The sequence below is a fragment of the Lichenostomus cassidix genome, chromosome W (assembly GCF_008360975.1).
Source record: "Lichenostomus cassidix isolate B80296 chromosome W, HeHo_3.0, whole genome shotgun sequence".
NCBI lineage: Eukaryota > Metazoa > Chordata > Aves > Passeriformes > Meliphagidae > Lichenostomus > Lichenostomus cassidix.
The window spans coordinates 21,139,577-21,153,029 of NC_139510.1; the positions used below are offsets into that span (position 1 = coordinate 21,139,577).

Sequence of the window (13,453 nt, forward strand, 5' to 3'; positions counted from 1 at the left end):
GTTAAAGATGTACATGCTCTGTTACTTTCCTCCTCTACTTTTAGTAACCTGTTTTGGAGTTTTGTTAGTAATATTACCCAACCTGCTAGAGAAGTAGAGGGTGAAGCTTCCTGGCTCCTCACCCATCTCTTTCCCTTTAAATCTGGTATATCATCTTTTGAGAATATTCAGTTTCCCCTGGATGTTAAAGAGACCATTAACTTGGTAGTACAGGTGCTTTACCTGGTAGGTTCCATGTATATGATGTTCAACTTTACCAGAATGAGGGCTGAGAAGTCCAGAGGGGCTGAGCAGGAGCAGGCACCTAATCCAGTGCCGAGAAACGGAGGCTTGACAATCCAATATGAATTTACCACAAGCTTCAGTTTATTCATTTACAGCATACAATTTATAGTGTAGTTAACTAACTCATGCATATTCTGTAATCATACAATACTATTGGTTATATACTTCCACGCCCTAAGTTTGGCTACTTGCCTTAACATGTATCTATGTTTACCTATAATGCCTGATTTCTGCATATTTGTTGCCAATTAACGCATTCTCGACGGCTCCTACGATCTCCATGTTGAAGGAAAGTCATGGTGACCTTAGATCGCTGATTGGACGAAGGTATCTAATTAATAGTTGGCTGAATATGGCTATTGTTAAGAAGCGGCTTGTTAATAAGCAATCTATCTACATCTGCGTGTCCCTTCTCTAGAAGCCAGCTTTCCACAATCCAGATGTGAGGAAATTTGAATGGTGTGGAGTATGGGAGGACATAGGTAAAACTTTAAAGAAATTCTCTGACCCAATAGACTGGGAATTTCCCCCTGGACAAATCCTGAGACCAACTGAGGTGGGGAAGTATCTGAAAGAGAAGTGCAGAGACAACTGCAGTGCAATATGTTGGGCCCTGGCATATGCTTATCGTACACTGTCAGATATTATAGAACAGGAAGTAAGGGAGCCTAAGCCAGTGGCAGTTGCTCCTGTTACGAGAAGCAGGAAAGCCCAAGTCAAGACTAATCGCTCAGATGACAGTGGGGAGGGATCCTCAAGGTCAGCAGCTGAGTCAGAGGTCATTGTTGAATCCATGACTGTGAGAGACCTTCACAGCCTAAGAAAAGATTATGTCCAATGAGATGATGAATCTGTGATTAGTTGGTTAGTCCGTCTTTGGGATGCCGCAGGCGATGTTACACTTCTAGAGCCTACTGAGGCAAGGCATTTAGGGACTGTGTCACGTGACCCAGATATCAACCAAACTATACGAGATGGGCCTGACTGCTGCAGCCTCTGGAGACGAGCTATCGGAGCTGCAAGGGGAAGATACCTACATCCTGACGATCTCTATTCGCAACAAACCCAGTGGAGAACCATAGAACAAGGGATTCAACACTTGAGAGAAATGGCGGTGGTAGAAATTGTCTTCTCAGAGGACATAGCAAACCCAGATCCGATTACGGGCCCAGATAGGAGGGAATGTACACCTGTGATGTGTGGCGGAAACTCCTAAAACTTGGGCCATCAGAGTATGCTTCTGCTTTAGCCATTATGAAGCGAGATGACGGGCATGAGACCGTGTGTGATATGACAAGGAAGCTCCGAGCATATGCAGATGTAATGCATAGCCCAATGAATGCAAGAATCTCAGCTGTGGAAACAAATCTGCAGAAACTAGAAAATAAGATAGAGGAGTGTTGGAAAACACAGTTTTCCAGCAAAACTTATGTTAACTAAATAAACCTGAACAAAGCCTCAGCATACTCAGGCCTCAGTAAAAATCCTAACAAGCTTCAATAGCTTGCTTCCCTGAGATCGCTTCATGAGAAAATATCAAGAAGATGCAGCTGTGTTAGGAATGTACGGGAGTGAATTTGTGATTAACAAAGAATGCAGGAGAGAACCCTGATTATGTGAGAACAGACTGCGAATACGTGTGTAACTATAGTAACATCTGTAACAGTATATAAGTTTCTCGTTTGGTGAAATAAAATGGAGCTTACTGTATATCTCATATTGAGACTCCCGTGAGTTCCCTCTCGTCGCAATGTCAGAGAAGAATCATGAGAAACTCAGTAAAGAGATTAAAGACAGCCTTCTCCAAATTTCGGCAGTACAGATCAGAGGTTCTGTTACCCCATGCCGACACTCCTCAGCAATGAGAACTAGATATATCCCTCGACGTGAGTTGTGGTATTTCCTGTGTGACAGTGGAGAAAACATGAACAGGTGGGACGGACAACCCAGTACTGTCCTGGCACGATGAGTGCGTGAATTGAAGGAGGGCAAGACTCAGAGAGGGAACTCCACCAGAAGGGAAGTAGCTCTACTCAACATGTCTGATTCCCTTGAAGGAACCTCTAACACGAATGCCCACCATGGTTAGAGGGGCCCTGCCTCTAGCCAGGTAGAGGCCAGGGAAAACCATATTTTTTGGACAGTGTGGATTCGGTGGCCTGGCACATCAGAGCCACAAGAATACGAGGCTTTAGTTGACACTGGTGCACAATGCACGATAATCCCATCGCGACATGTGGGTACAGAACCTGTTTCTATTTCCGGCGTTACAGGAGGATCACAAGACTTGACCCTGGTGAAAGCTGAGGTGAGCTTGACTGGAAAAGAGTGGAAAGAACATTCCATTGTGACTGGCCCAGAGGCCCCATGTATTTTGGGTATAGACTTCCTCCGAAATGGATATTTCAAAGACCCAAAGGGAATCAAGTGAGCATTTGGGATAGCTGCTGTGGAGACAGAGGGCATTAAGAGATTGAACACCTTGCCTGGACTGTCAGAGAACCCATCTGCAGTAGGACTCCTGAAAGGGGAAGAGCAACAAGTACCGATTGCAACCTTGATTGTGCACCGCCAACAGTACTGGACAACTCGTGATGCTGTGATTCCCATTCACAAACTAATCCGTGAGCTGGAGAGCCAAGGGGTGGTCAGCAGGACCCATTCATCCTTTAACAGCCCCATCTGGCCTGTGCAAAAATCTGAAGGAGAATGGAGATTGACTGTGGACTATCGTGCCTTGAATGAGGTGACTCCACCTCTGAGTGCTGCCATGCCAGACATGCTGGAGCTCCAGTATGAGCTAGAGTCCAAAGCAGCAAAGTGGTATGCCACTATTGACATTGCAAATGCATTTTTCTCCATTCCTCTGGCAGCAGAGTACAGACCTCAGTTTGCTTTCACCTGGAGGGGCATGCAGTACACGTGGAACTGATTGCCCCAGGGATGGAAACACAGTCCCACAATTTGTCATGGACTGATCCAGGCTGCATTGGAAAAGGGTGGGGCTCCAGAACATTTGCAATACATTGACGACATCATTGTGTGGGGGGACACAGCAGAAGAAGTGTTTGAGAAAGGAAAGGAAATCATCCAGATTCTCCTGGAAGCCGGTTTCACCATAGAAAAGAGCAAAGTCAAGGGGCCTGCCAAAGAGATCCAGTTCCTGGGAGTGAAGTGGCAAGATGGATGCCGTCACATTCCTACTGAGGTTATCAATAAAATCACAGCAATGTCCCCCCCAAGCAACAAGAAAGACACACAAGCTTTCCTGGAAGCCATAGGCTTTTGGAGAATGCACATCCCCGAGTACAGCCAGATTGTGAGTCCTCTCTACCTGGTTACCCGTAAGAAAAATTATTTCCACTTGGGCCCTGAATAACAGCAAGCAAGCTTTCACCCAGATCAAGCAGGAGATTGCTCATGCAGTACCCCTTGGCCCAGTCAGGACAGGGCCAGAAGTAAAGAATGTGCTTTACTCTGCAGCTGGGAGCCATGGTCTGTCCTGGAGCCTTTGGCAGAAGGTGCCTGGTGAGACTCGGGGTCGTCCATTGGGATTCTGGAGCCGAAGTTACAGAGGGTCTGAAGCCAACTACACCCCAACAGAGAAAGAAATCTTAGCAGCGTACGAAGGAGTCCAAGCTGCCTCAGAGGTAATTGGCACAGAAGCACAACTCCTCCTGGCGCCTCAACTACTGGTGCTGGGGTAGATGTTTAAAGCAGAGGTTCCCTCTACTCACCATGCCACCAATGGCACATGGAGCAAGTGGATTGCCCTCATCATACAGCACGCCCGTATGGGAAATCTGAATCGCCCTGGGATTTTGGAAATAATTACAAATTGGCCTGAAGGTGAAGATTTTAGTCTGATTGAGGAAGAGGAGCAGGAACAGGTGACTTGTGCAGAGGAAGCTCCTCCATACAACCAACTGCCAGCAGACGAAACACACTATGCTCTTTTCACTGATGGTTCCTGTCGTCTTGTAGGGACAAAACGAAAATGGAAAGCAGCCGTGTGGAGCCCCACATGATGGGTTGCAGAAGCTAGGGAAGAAGAGGGTGGATCGAGTCAATTCGCTGAGCTCAAAGCTGTTCACTTAGCCCTGGACATTGCTGAAAGAGAGAAATGGCCAAAGCTCTACCTTTATACTGATTCATGGATGGTAGCCAATGCTCTGTGGGGTTGGCTGGAAAAGTGGAAGAAGGCTGGTTGGTAGCGTAGGGAAAAACCAATTTGGGCAGCTGAAGAGTGGAAAGACATCGCTAGCTGGGCAGAGAGACTACCTGTGAAGGTCCGCCATGTAGATGCCCATGTCCCCAAGAGTCGAGCTAATGAGTAACACTGAAACAACGAACAGGTAGATCAGGCTGCAAAGATAAAGGTGTCCCAAGTAGACTTGGATTGGCAGCATAAGGGAGATTTATTCCTAGCTTGATGGGCCCATGATGCCTCAGGCCATCAGGGAAGAGATGCCACCTATAAGCGGGCACGAGACCGAGGGGTGGATCTAACCATGGACTGTATCTCTCAGGTTATCCATAACTGTGAGACGTGTGCTGAGATCAAACAGGCCAAGAGGGTGAAACCCCTGTGGTATGGTGGAAGGCGGTCAAAATACAAGTATGGTGAGGCCTGGCAGATTGATTACATCACACTGCCTCAAACCCGCCATGGCAAGTGCTATGTGCTCACAATGGTAGAAGCCACCACTGGGTGGCTGAAAACCTACCCTGTGCCTCATGCTACTGCCCGTAACACCATCCTGGGCCTTGAAAACCAAGTCCTGTGGAGGCATGGTACTCCTGAGAGAATTGAGTCAGATAACGGAACTCATTTTAAAAATAGCCTCATAAACAACTGGGCTAGAGACCATGGCATTGAGTGAGTGTACCACATTCCTTATCATGCACCAGCCGCTGGCAAAGTGGAACCGTATAATGGACTGTTAAAAATTACCCTAAAGGCACTGGGTGGGGGAACTTATAAGAATTGGAAGCGACATTTAGCAGAGGCCACCTGGTTAGTCAATACCCGAGGCTCCATCAACCGAGCAGGTCCTGCCCAATCTGAGCTTCTACATACAGTGGATGGAGATAACGTCCCAGCAGTACATGCCAGAGGCTTGTTAGGGAAAACTGTCTAGATTAATTCTGCATCACATAAAGACAAACCCATCCGTGGGGTTGTCTTTGCTCAGGGACCAGGGTGTACTTGGTGGATAATGCAGGAAGATGGAGAAACACGATGTGTCCCTCAGGGAAATTTAATTTTGAGTGAGGGCCACATGTAAGGTTGGGATGGCAACATATCACCATTTACTGAATGACATTATTTGTAAATAGTTATGTGTATATATGTACATGTGTATATATTTATATATGTATATGTGTATATATATGTGTGTGTTTAGAGTTGGAAGATGGTAGGGTGGGCTTTAAGCCAATGCTATGGAATAAGGGGTGGAATGTCTTGGAGTGATGTTATGATAATCCTTTATCCCCTATTGTTGGCTTATATGCTCAAGAAAAAAATGTGGTCCTGTCGCTTTAACTACATTCAGCCGCAGAGGGAAACGCGGGTTGTTTTGAAAACTTTTTCCCCAAGCCTCGCTTCGGGGCAGGATTCTTCGCTCGGCAGAGACTGCGTGCTGGATGGCGGTCAGAGTGAGCTCTGTTCCGATTCTTTTTTTTTTCTTCTTTTCTTTTTTTTTTTTTTTCCTTCGTTTGGACCCCTTTTTCTTCGATCTGCTTTGTCGACCGAAGACCCAAGAGAGCCACAGGACAGCAGAGCTCTTGGGGAGCTCCACCCGGCCCTGGGGGGGGCGAGGAGGAGAGGGGCTTCGTCTGAGGAAAAGGACGTTTTAATCAGGTTGAATAACTCCTTTTCACCTTGGTTTTCCCCTTCCCCTGTGCCTTGCAGGGCACTCTGCGTGGTTTTATTAAATAAATAGTTTTTTCTTCACTTCCATCTAAGAGGTTCTGTTGTGGGTGGGGGAGGGGGTGTTGGAGCCCTTCGCTCTCAGAGGAGAGTTTTATCATTAATCCAAGACAGGGGGGAACCCTGAAAGTGTGAGAATGGAATGCATAGAATGCAGATTGTAACTTTTAGTAGTAAGCATAAGCACTTGTAACAATATATAAGCCACGCATACCGTGAAATAAACGGAGCTTGCTTATAACTCCCATTGAGCTGTTGCTTGCTTCCTCTCGCCTCCCGGCACCTGCCCAGCCAAAAATTGCTGCAGCTGGCAAATTCAACCAGTTTCACTTTGCGGCCAAAAAACAGTCAGGTGCCAGTTCATGGACCCACCGTCTTCATGAATGGTTCTGGGAAAACAGGAATGGCCATTGTTACCTTGAAGGAGGGATCTGAGTGGCAGGTGCTGAAAGGCCATGAGTCAGGCTCTGCTCAGTTGGTTGAATTGAAAGCAGTTGCCATGGCTTTTCAGTGGTTCTCTCAGGTGCCTTTGAATTTGGTCACTGACTCTGCTTATGTAGTGGATATAACTAAACTTTTAGATTGTTCACTTCTAAAAGAAGTCAATAATGCGGCTCTGTTTTCACTATTGTGAACTCTGTGGAATGCAATTCAAGCTCGAGTGCACCCATATTACATTTTGCACATTCGAAGGCACACCAAATTACCAGTTTTTATAACAGAAGGCAATGCCAGGGCTGACATGTTAGCCAACCCTGCATGGGTGGCACCTCATCCTGACAAAATTGCACAAGCCAAGGCATCGCACATTTTCTTTCATCAGAGTGCACATACCCTACAGAAGCAGTTTCAATTGACGCCAACTGAGGCTCATGACATTGTCAGCGCTTGTGCTGATTGCCACGGACTTGCTGCACCTCTACCACGGGGGGTAAACCCCAGAGGCCTAAAGGCCTTACAGCTCTGGCAGACAGATGTGACGCACATCCCCGAATTTGGCCGATTCAAATATGTGCACGTGTCTATTGACACTTTCTCCTCAGCTGTGTGGGCGTCTGCTCATACTGGAGAAAAGAGTCGCACTGTCGTTGCCCATTGGAAATTGGCTTTCTCGGTCCTGGGCGTGCCATCTACTGTGAATACCAACGATGGTCCTGCCTACGCCTCACAGAAGACGTGGCAGTTTTTGCACCTATGGGGTGTAGACCACACATTCGGTATTCCGCATTCTCCTACTGGCCAAGCCATTGCTGAACGCACTCATGGTACTTTGAAACGTGTTTTGGAAAAGCAAAAAGGGGGAATGCATGGAGAAACCCCACAGAGCTGACTGGAAAAAGCTTTGTATACAATCAATCACCTCACAGTGCCACCGAATTCAAATAATCCTGTGATTGTGAACCATTTTCTCTCATTGCAGTTGTCAGGTGAGATGCACTTGCCCTGGGTGAAGGTCTGGGTATGGAACCTACTTACTAACACCTGGGAAGGCCCGCATGAGCTTATTGCTTGGGGTCAGGGGTATGCTTGCGTTTCCACAGATACTGGGGTATGATGGCTGCTTGCAAGATGCGTTCGCCCTGACCTGCAGCTCCAGAGACAGAACCGGCAACCTCAAAATGATAACCAGAATGCAGAACATCAACCGAATGATCCTTTTGATGATGGCCAGGACATTGACCACTAGGCAGACGGTCCTTCCACAAGAAGAGACTGAACTTTAAGTTTCCTTTTTATGGAGTCAGAAAGCAAGGACATTGAAAGCCATGTTTAGAATTAATTTTGATAGAATTGTGATATAGAATTAAGTTTTGATAGATGCATCACCCATGGTATTGCTGGATAGTCTCTCTGTCCACCTTAAATCAGCATCTGGTTTGGGCTCTGTTTGGTAACTGGCCACTACTGAGCAGACCCCTTATCGGTATTCAATTTAGGCTCTGTTTGGTAACTGGCCATTACCAAGCAGATCCTTTATGCTGAGTTTGTTCTCCCTTCTTCAAGGCACCTACAGAGGATCACAAGCAATGCCTTTTGGTTTTTAAACAAAAAGGGGGAGCTGTGACTGTACAGATGTGGGTGACCTCCATGACAACACCCTGCTACTACAGTGTGACTGTACAGATTCTCTCATGGGAAGCTTTCCCTTCTCTCTTTAGATATGAGAAAAACATAGATAAACACTATGGGAACTGAGAATGTTTTTGGAATGGGTGTTGAGACACCTCAGCCAACCACCCTCAGGGGTGGGTGATCACTGGCCAATCCGAATGGATTTCTCTGCCCTATAAAACTCAGTTTTTTCATAATAAACTCTCTTCTGCGCTTGACTTTGTGTGTGGTGGAAGTGGGGTGGGCGATAGTTCATGGTCCCCCCTCAGGATGGCTCACAGAAGGCAGTGGCAGCAAAGTGCACAGGGGTGGTAAGAAGGGTCTGGTGAAGCCACCCTCCTCCCTACATCGCTCTCCTCACCATGGCCATCCTGCAGAGCCCTGAGAAGTGGCTGACATTGAGCAAGATCTGCAAACTAATCAGCAGGCTCTTCCCCTACTACTGGGAGAAGTTCCCTGTCTGTCAGAACAGCATCCCCCACAATCTCCCTCAGTGACTACTTTGTCAAGATTTCCCAGGATCCCAGCAACCCAGGCAAGAGCAACTACTGGATGCTGGACCCCAAGTTTGTCAACATGTTTGTCAACAGGAGCTTCCCACACTGCTGAAAGCGTTTCAAGCAATAGCAGTTCTTGTTGCCCGAGCTGCTGTTGCACACCATGAACCCTGATGCTGCCTTCCTCCTGCAGCCTCTGCCCCAGCCCCCGCAGTAGCCACCATGCATCTACAGACCCTATGGCTATGGCCTCCAGCTTCAGCCCTACCGCCTCCAGTCCACCTTCTTCACCTTCCACCACTCCTCCCTGCCAGCCCGCCAGCCTCTCACTACCCCTGGCAGCGTCCCTGGATCAGCGCTGCCTGCCGTCACTGCACTGCTGGGCCCCTTGCTGCCAGCAGTGGAACTGGCATGGACACCCTTCTGCAACATGCACCTGCTGGGCCTGGTGCTGGCGGCCTCACTGTATGCTGCCAAGCCCGGTAGCAACATGGGGCTGGCCCACCTGCCTTTCTCTATTAAGACCATCATTGTGAGGAGGCCTGGCCCCAGCATGGGCAGGAGCTGCGCCTCACAGTTGGACACGCTGGGGAGCGCCAGCGGTGGCCTGTCCCCAACCACTGCCCTCCCTACTATCCCCAGCTTCATGGCCTGGATCTCTAGCTATTAAGAATTTTGGAGGTTTTTTGAATGTAGGAGCTGGGCTATCTCATTTCTTTGCTTCTCGGATGCCTGACAGACACCGCAAGCAGTGGAGATTAGGGGTTTGTGCAGTGGGGCTCAGGGGCCATCTTCTGCGGCCAACAGGCTGCACGGGACCTATATTTATGCAAAGCCAGATCAAGATGCTGCATGGGCAGACAGTCATGCTGTTGGAAAGTTGCTCATTACTTCTTAAAAAAACAAGCAAGAAAAGAAAAAACAACCAAAAACCACTAAAGTTCAGAGATTCTCAGGTCAAGGTGCTTAAAAACAGTGATGTACAGGGAAAAATGCTTGATGGAGCACAGCAAATCAATTCATTTTAGTACACTTGTCTAGTACTTTATAAAATAACGTGTTCATACAGAAGAAAGTCAAGATTATAATTTCTTATTTTAACCTTTGTTTTGTATTATAATAAAATTAGAGAGCTTTTATTTTGTACTTTATGCATATTATTGACAAAGAATATTATTTAAAAATTACTGGCAAGTATTATTGTACCATATTAATGTAAAATTTTTATACTTTTTCAAAAATAAAGTTTTTAATTAAAAATAAACTCAAAGCAATCAAACTGACAGACCAAAGGAACCCAGCCAAACAATGGCTTTGGACTGTTCCTTCCTCAGTTTTTCTCTCTTTGCTACATTGATAGCACAATAGTCAAGGAATTTTACAGCTTGAAATTTATCATGACTGGATTTGATCACAAGAAGATCAGAATATGAACTTCACAGTCAAAACATTGTTAGCCCTAGCAGAGAAAGACAAAAAAAAAAAAAAAGCAAGGATAAAATAGGTCTCTCTCATGGAAGTGAAGCCCAGTTCTGTGGGAATTGATGGCAGGTCTGTCTAGGTCTGTCTCGGATCACAAACACCAACCATGTTACAAACAACCTCATACCCGTGAGAACCATAGCATGAACAGAAGCAAGAAGCAAAAATAAAGTGTGGACAACAACCCGTACCCATGGGAACCCTGGTGTGGACAGAGGTGAGAAGCAGAAAACAACAAGGCAGAAAACCAAGGAAAAATTCACACCTGCAAGAGGGAGGCTGTTTTTCACAAAAGATGTGTATGAGGAATAACTGACCAATGATGTTGTGTAATAACAGGTTTGGTAGCCAATGGCCATATGGCACGAATGTTAGAAAATAGTATAAAAAAGACTTTGTAGCAATAAAGCTCGCTTTATCTTTTGCCTTCCTTCCTGGCTTGGAGCGTGTTTTTTGCATCACGTGTCCATCTCTACTGTGACACAGTTCTGTAAGGATCCAATCAGGGGATTGATTAGACAGTTTAAAACTATTTTTATACTATTGGATAAATTCTAAGTCACAACTGCATCACAATTTTATTTCCAAGAGGCCCGAATGAAAAAAATAATAAGGGGCATGTACTGAATTTCAAGTTCCTCTTATGTTTCTATGGTGATAATATGGATGTGTGTTTCTACATTTCAATATATATAATATAAAATGAGCATTGAAATATCCTCATGTGATGAGCTGATTGAATGCACAAGCTATTGAGGTCATGATAAGTGTATGAACCAAACTATGGAAGAGGCTTTTTTTGATTTTGAACTCTCATTTTAACATGCATATTCAGAGCTTAGACATGAAAATAGAATCACCCGTTTTAAGAGTGGTTGCTTGTTATGGACTAGGAACACTTGTTTTTCAAATCAGGAAGATGCTTTTCAAATATGACTATTTATAAGAATTAAGTAGATTGAAGGATAAATTATGTGAATTTTCATTAAAAAAAAAAGAGATGTCAGTGTTCTTTTGAGGGGGGAGGGAAAGGTTGTGTGGTTACATGCATATGTATGAAAAGTGATGTTTTTCTGTTTTGTTTGTAGCAATGTGGGGTTAAAATAACAGTTTTCAACAAACGGAAAGACTGGACATGTAATCTCTGCTGGGCTTTATTCGCAGTATGCGTCTGGAGTGCCTCTTTGGGCATCCAGGGTCTCTTAGAAAACAAGTGCATACAGTCCCATTTAATTTTTAGAACAAAAGGGAAAAGAACCCAGAGATGTCACATAGTTCCCTTTGGGGAGAACACATCATTATTCACAAGGGAATGATTAATTCACTTTCCCCAGGCCCAACTGGGCTGGTATTCCACGCCAGGGCCCACAGGGGAAAACACCAGGCTGCTGCACTGATGCCGGAGTGATTTTTGCCTTTTTCCTTTTTGTAATCTTCCCAGTACTTTCCCCTACCCTTTTCCACAGCTAGAAAGACCAAACACATTCCAGAGCTCCAAGGCTGGGGGGGGGGTGTGTCATGCATGGGAGACAAGTTTTATGAGTTTCTGCTGTTTGCTCAGGCTTTTAGCAGCAGTCAGTAACTCTTATTAGGGTGGCTAGCACCTCAAGACTCGGTCTCGTTCGCAAGGTCTTTTAATAATGGCCGATTAGTCTAATATGATATAAACTGCCATTTATTAGACACAGAAAATGACAGACATCAAAACTTAGGACAAACTTACACAGGAATAGCATAATTGCAAAACTAAGAATAGCTAAACTGCAATTATGGAATAAAATTATTGCAAACTACGGATAGCTAAATTGCAATTATGGAAAGGTACCTATTCTTATTAACAGCTAGCAAGAATAATATAACTTAGGAACCAGTGTATCTTACCAGACGATTGGTGGTGAAATATACTTCGGAATCCTTTCACCCAATTCCCAGGAAAGTAACCACAGAGTCTGCTTCCAGACTGTCACGAGTGGAGACAGAGAGTGGATAGATTTTACCAGCTGCCTAGGCCTATGACAACTAGTGACCAAACCTATTCAGAGTGACCAGCACCCCAAAAACCCAGTCTCACTCACAAGTTCTTATAAAGACGGCCAATTTATGTCTAATGTAAAATAGATTACTGTTTATTAGACACAGAAGAGAATGGAGCAAAGAACCAGACAACTTTTTACTACACAATACATGAAAAGCTACTCATAGCTAAACAAACATATATATATGTTGCCCTAATAGGGAGATTAAAAACAATAGAGTGCTAAAAAGGTACCTATTAATGTTATTATGGCTAGCAAAGAAGAATACAATTTAGGAAACCAATGATCTTACCAAATCCAGTTTTGGAGCTGAGATGCATTAGAATCCTCCCTCAATCTTGCAAGAAGTTACCACAGGGCTGCGTCCAGACACCTGGGGAGAAGACTTTACCTCACGCTCCAATGTCCATATAGAAAAGCTTCTACCTTTGCTGAGATTTCGTGGTGCTTTTATAGGAAAAAGTGTGGATTTGTGGTCACTAGAAATTTTTTACATTCTCTCTGTATCTCACCTTAGACTTTCAGGCGCCATTACTAGATAGCCCAGATTAAGCTATCAACCTAATCTGAGCCATCCATCTCTGGCAACCGATCAGGGAGAGAGAGAAGGGGGGGGAGCATCTTGCCACACAGACTCTGGGGAGAAGCTCTTCACACATCTTCAGAGTGTGCGTAGGAAACCTCTACCTGTGGGATATTTTCATGAGATTTTATAGTTGTAAAAGCGTGCTTTTTGGTCACGTATTCATTTCTTTGTTTCTCTTTTCACATCCTCTCTTTATGAATTCAAGGTTAGAAGTCTTAGACCTTCAGGCACTGCGGCAGCGCAGTCTCGCAATTCTCGAGCGGCCACCCCACACCACACTGTGGGGGGGGGCTGCCTGGAGCCAAAACACGCCAGGCGGGCACGTGGCTGCAGGAAGCAGTGGAGCTGCTGGGGATGCGAGCTGCCGTGGAGGCGCAGCGATAAAAGAAGTGCAGTTTCGCGATCTGAGATTTCCAGGGAATTTATTAAGGTCTACAGGTGAGGGTCTGGGGACAGTGAAGAGGGACGGAGAGCAAGGGAGGATGAAGGAGCTGGAAATCCAAGATGGCGAACCCCAAGC

General features: G+C 45.5%; 1 long non-coding RNA gene and 1 pseudogene across 1 annotated transcript in view; one reads left to right on the forward strand and one right to left on the reverse strand.

Annotated features, from left to right (window-relative positions):
* The window catches only part of LOC146425670 (uncharacterized), a 420,136-nt gene that overhangs the window by 49,023 nt on the left and 357,660 nt on the right, over positions 1 to 13,453 (reverse strand). The gene's annotated exons all lie outside the window — the stretch shown is intronic.
* LOC146425674 (forkhead box protein D1-like) lies at positions 8,478 to 9,765 on the forward strand (annotated as a pseudogene).